The sequence below is a fragment of the Coffea arabica genome, chromosome 1c (assembly GCF_036785885.1).
Source record: "Coffea arabica cultivar ET-39 chromosome 1c, Coffea Arabica ET-39 HiFi, whole genome shotgun sequence".
Classification (NCBI taxonomy): Eukaryota; Viridiplantae; Streptophyta; class Magnoliopsida; order Gentianales; family Rubiaceae; genus Coffea; species Coffea arabica.
In genome coordinates, this window is record NC_092310.1 from 30609956 (window position 1) to 30615955 (window position 6000).

Here is a 6000-nt window from a genome sequence, read left to right on the forward strand (position 1 = left end):
CCCTTTGTATTTACTTAATTTCCAGCCATTATGGCTTCATTCTTTTACTCAATCCAACCCAAAGTTATCCATAACACAATTTCAGTTCAATAGTATGACGGCCCCACCTCCCCCTAAGGCGCACCAAAAGGTTCGGCGGACCGCCTGCCCAGCTCTCGCCAGGACTCAGTCACTCGTATCCCGTGCGTACATCCATAGACAATAAGTAACCCATCCACTTCAACTTAATATATACATAGATGCTCAAGTAAAAGATAAGAAACTTCTGCACACCAGAAGTTTTCAAAGTTTTTACCATTCAAGTACAAACATCGAATATACAAGGTTCTCATTCCTCATACAACCAGCCCGTGCCAAGCACTAGGGCGAGAACCATTACAAGGCCAAAGAACTAGATCAACCAGACTATACAGAACTCTCGTCCTTGCTCGCCTTCCCCTGCTAAGGAAAACAATTGACGTGGTATGAGCTAAAAAGCCCAGTGAGGTTCTATATAAATAAACAAGTAATTAAACAAGGAACATATCAAAAGGTATGGCACATGATTTCATGTTGGCATTTTAGCATGGAACAATTATCATGATACACGGTAACCATATACTGAAGGATACGGTGTTCCGGTGGAACTTTGTCGGTCCTCTGCACCTTATAACTTTCGGATCCCACGGTTGACTGGCCATCACCTTATCCCTCCAGTGGTAATACTCGAGTATACCGACGGTTGTCCAGGGTTCCAACCTACCCGACCGAGCCCAGTCCTGGCTCGAGTAGGTCGGTAACCGAGGCGGGGCCCAAGTTCAGCTTAGAGCTTACAACATGCACAAGTAACCAAGTAAATCGGTAAACGGTGAATGGTAAAATTCATCAATTGAATAGGTCGAATGAGGTAAAGTACACACTCGCCTAACAATGATGGACAACTTCATATAGCATGTGATTCATGATACTTAAGTAATCAAGTGGACACTTAGCACGTAAACAATACAAATTGATTTCATGGGAGCATGTAATTCACGAATATCACGTAATCACATAAATTGGAAATCGAGTAAACAGATAGTCAGGTAATCAGGTAGTCACAGAAAACACGGGTATATAGAACACTCACCTATTTACGCACAACAACGTGCAAAATATCCTTCCGGATATTATCTTTAGTCACTGAGAAAACCTAAAATTAAATGAAAAGAATATTACCACTCATTTATCACAAACAATTAGGTGCAATCAAAGAAACTCGACGAATGATGAGTAGAACGTATAAAAAGAGACTTTAAAGTGGAACGAGGACATTTGGACCCGTGGACAAAATACTCAAGAAAATCCTAAACCACTCCTCTTTATTTGGTAAGAGTAAGTAAACATTTGGAGTTTCCAATTGAAGAAGGATCATGTTTTTAAGATGGAAAAACGGTCATACTATTATACAAGTTCAAATAGAACTTAGCTTTCGGGCGAAAATTTGGGCAGCATGCCCTTTGTGTTTACCTAATTTCCAGCCATTTATGGCTTCATGATTTTTCTCAGCCAATTCCAAAGTCATGTACAGCACAAACTCATCATAATAGCCATTTCATAGGCTCAAGACAATATAAGAACAACATCAAAGGAATAACAAGTGCGGAAATGCAATTTGACAAAAGACAGCTTTGACGGGTTCATGCATAACGGTCACAACCGGAGTTACACTTATCGGATTGGGATGAAACTTAAGCCGTTTCGAAGCTAAGACACAGGAATACAATGTTGAAGAAGGCCACTCAGTCCATTTTGCCCTGTATCTAGGTCAAATTTATCAAAATGATCCCAGATTTTCTAGTTCGAGGTTTACTGTGGTAGTCTTGATTCATCCACTCTAATCTCCGCACACATAACTCCAAATCCAATAATTCCAAAGCCATATGAAAGCTAAGACAAATGTATACAATTCTCATGAAGATGACTTAGTCAGATTTACAGTGCAATCTAGTCAAATGCCCACTTTACAGATCCAAAATCCAACTAGTTGGTCAATTAACCGTACTGCATTCAAATGACCATATCCCAGTCTACCGAGGTCCGTTTAAGACGTTCTTGGTGGCGTTGAAAAGCTAATACAGGGTAATAAAACTTTCATGTTTTGACAATTGGCTAAATCTGAACGGATTATAGTAAACAAACACAACCAAAGAGACTAAACTGTCCACGCGGAATTCTGGAAAGCAACCTAGATCAGCGAGGGTATTTTCGTCTTTTCACAAGCTACGTTGCTCTGATTGAGCTGAAATTTTATAGGAATATATAAAATACCATTCTCTACAACTTTCATGTTTTGTGCCAAGCCAAATTCGGCCTCTAACATGGAGCAATAAAATCGGGCAGAAAAGGGGGAAAATTTTCTAGAAATCTGGAATTTTGATTTCTAATGGAACCTTTCTTGATTTCTTGCTCCCATCATCACTATAACCACTTATCTAAGCTTAGATACAACATAGATCATCCATATAGCAAGTATAAGCAGCACATACCTCAAAAGAAACAAGGCTTGCAAGAGTACCACTTCACTTCCTCTTGAAAATTTTAGCTTCCCTAGCTTCCCAAGATCACAATTCACACTTTAATCGGTTTAGAATTTGTTTCTTGCACTTGGATGGTGCAAATCAAGAAGAAATTTTGGTTTTCTCTTGCTCTCCCTTTCCTCTCTCCTTGCTCGGCTATGCAGCAGAAAAATTGGGGAAGAATGAAGCTCACTTGGTCTTATAAGAAGACAAGAAAGTTAGAACAAATTCTGTCCACAAGTTTAGCCAACACTTGGCTTGATTTCCACCACACAATTTTCTCTCTCCTTCCTTGCATTTTAGCCACAAATTTCGGCCAAGCTGTCATCATGAGAGAGGAGATATTTTACTCCATTAGTAATAAACTTGTGTGACAAGTAAGTGGCAGTCAAGTGGTCGGTTCAAACGGTAGTGCACGGTACACGTCGGTGTGACGCGTTTTCTCTTAAATCGCACGTACTAGGGTTTTTGCTTCCTATTCACTAACTTTTTATCATTGCTTCTAATCACATATTATTTCTCACTTAAAAGTCACTCTTAAGCACCAAATTTGATCCTTACTCGGTACCGGATAATTATACTTCGGTTACACGAAAAATCCGATTTCACCTTGAATTGAAAACGAATAGGAGAACCCTAATTTCCTATGGTCATTGGCACTTTTCTAGGGTGATTGAACCATGGATAACATGAAATAATAATTTCCAAATAATTTTCAAATAAAAGGGAATTTTTGAGAAATATGTAAGGAATTTGCGAGTCCTCACAAATAGCCATTCCATAGGCTCAAAACAATACAAGAACAAAAATTAAGCTAATATCAAGTGCGGAAATGAAGTTAGAAAAGACAGATTTGACGTGTGGTTGCGGAAAGAACACATCCGAGGCTACGCTTATCGGATTAGTATGTAACCTATACAGTTTCGAAGCTAAGACGAAGTCCTACAACTTCCATGAAGGTCACTTAGTCAGATTTCCAGGGTAACCTGGTCATATTCCCAAGTTACAGAACCAACTTCCAACTTGACGGCTAATTGACCGCACTAGACTAGAATGGTCATATCTCAGTCTACCAAGGTCCATTTAAGGTGTTCTTAGAGGCGTTTCAAAGATAAGACAGAGTACTAAAACTTTCATGTTTTGGAAAAAGGCTAAATCAGTACGGATCCTAGTGAATAAACATGATAAACCGGATAAACTGACCAAACGGACTACTGGGAAAAACCTTAAAATAGTGATGGTATTTTGGTCTTTTCACAGGGTACGTTCCTCCGATTGAGCTGAAATTTTGTGGGCAACTATAAAATACCATTCTCTACAACTTTTATGTTTTGACCTAAGGCCAATTCGGCCTCTAACATGAGGCTAAAAAACCCCCTATATAACCTTATATACAATATATACTAACTATACAACAAGTTTAGGCAGAAATTAATCAAACTCTAACTTACATATTTCATCCAAAAATCACCACAACAACTTGCATCGCTTGTAATCTAACCCAAAACATGAACTATTTAACATCTTAAACAAGAGTAAAATGATCAAAGCCATAGATCAGATTTTATACCTCAAAGACAAAGCTTGGAAGAGTAATACTTCACCTCCTTTGGAAATTTTTAGTTCCCCTAGCTTCCCAAGATCACAACTCACTCTTTAATCGGTTTAGAATTTCATTTCCTCACTTGGTTAGTGCAAATCAAGAAGAAAAAAAAATGGTTTCTCTTGCTCTCCCTTTTCTCTCTCAAAAATTTCGTCCATAAGCAAGCAAAAATGAAGAAGAAAGAGCTTAGTTTGTCTTATAAGAAGGTAGGAGAGATAAGGTTTAACTTAGTCCACATGTTGGCCAACACTTGGCTCAACCTCAACCACACAATTTTCTCTTTCTTTCCTTGCATTTTGGGCCACATATGTTGGTCAATAGGTAATCATGAGAGGGAAGATATTTTGCTCAATTAGTGATAAGCTTGTATGGCAAGAAAGCGGTGGTCAAGTGGTGGTTAAATCGGTAGTACCCGGTACACGTCGGTTCGCACTGTTTTTCCTTAAATTCCCCATATTAGAATTTTTTCTTCCTATTCACCAACTTTATATCATTGCTCCTAATCACATATTATTTCTCACTTAAAAGTCACTCTTAAGCACCAAATTTGGTCCTTACTCTGTACCGAAAATTCATCCGTCTGAAAATCGCGAAAACCCTAATTTGCTCCAATCTTGAAAACGAAGAGTGAAACCCTACTTTCTAGGTTCATTTGCACTTATTATGGTGTGATTGGGTGGTAGGGCTTTAATAAATGAATAATTTCTAAATAAAAGGCATTTTTGAGAAAAATACACGAAATTTGTGAGTCCTCACACTCTCTCTCCCTTAAAAGAATTTCGACCTCGAAATTCATACCTTTCGTCGCCTCGGAGGACCCCAGAACTTGTTGCTGATCTACGGCATAAACTTGTGTTGATACTTTTGTTCGGTTTCCTCTTTCATGAGTTTGTTTCGGTTTGGTTCCTTCCACTTGTTGAGTACTACCCTCTAGTGGCTGTTTCTTCGGGCAATTGTTAAGTTGATGATTGCTACTCCCACAAATCAAACATTTTCCCCCTTTCCGCCAACAATCATTCTCAGTGTGATTTGCCTTTCCACAGTATCCACAGGCCAATCGAGGAGCTACTGTTGGATCTTCTCGAGAAATGTCCGTTGATCCGATCTGACTTCCTTTCATGGACCTTTCACCTAATGCTCTTAATGTCCAAGGTGGGCGAGGTGAATGGTTCACTTTTTGCACATTGGAGAGCATTGTCTTTTCTCCGAATTCCTCAGGTGTGCTGCTGGATGTATCTCTTTTCCGCGTTTGAAAGGCTTTTACTTGGGATTTCACATCCTCAATTCTTTGGGCCTTCTCAAGAGCCTCTGCAAACGTATTAACTTGAACTGCCGCTAATGCCTCCTGGATTTCCAAATTTAGTCCTTGTACAAATCGTCTTATTCTCCGTCGCTCCGTAACCACCAATTCGGAAGCGAATTTAGATAGTCTAGTAAATTTGGTCTCATATTCGTCCACACTTAGGGTTCCCTGACGCAAGCCAATAAATTCGTCCTCTCTCCTTTCTTGGACTAAAGGTGGGAGATACTTTTCGTTAAATTCCCTTACAAAGTTCGCCCATGTCCATACCGTCTGTTCTCTTTCCCACTTGGCCTTAATTACATTCCACCACGCGCGCGCTGGTCCTTCGAATTGAAATACAGCAAAATTTACTTGTCTTTGCTCCATGTAATTCAAAGCCGCAAAGATATTAATCATTGCCTCCAACCACTGCTCAGCTATATCCGAATCAGGCCCTCCTTGAAATTTCGGAGGTAGAAACTTTTGGAACCTCTCAAGAGCCTTATCCTCTCCGATCTCAGGATTCCGGGGTTGATTCACTGGCATTTAGCCTTGTTGATCTACCAGTCGTGCCAGGA

General features: G+C 39.6%; 1 long non-coding RNA gene across 1 annotated transcript; it reads right to left on the reverse strand.

Moving 5' to 3' along the window:
- Window positions 1-278: 278 nt before the first annotated feature.
- Window positions 279-2704, reverse strand: LOC140006437 (uncharacterized). The gene is made up of 3 exons (XR_011814059.1): window positions 2508-2704; window positions 1109-1171; window positions 279-438 (listed from the first exon to the last, which is right to left on the reverse strand). It is a non-coding gene; the product is annotated as an uncharacterized lncRNA (long non-coding RNA).
- Window positions 2705-6000: the final 3296 nt, after the last annotated feature.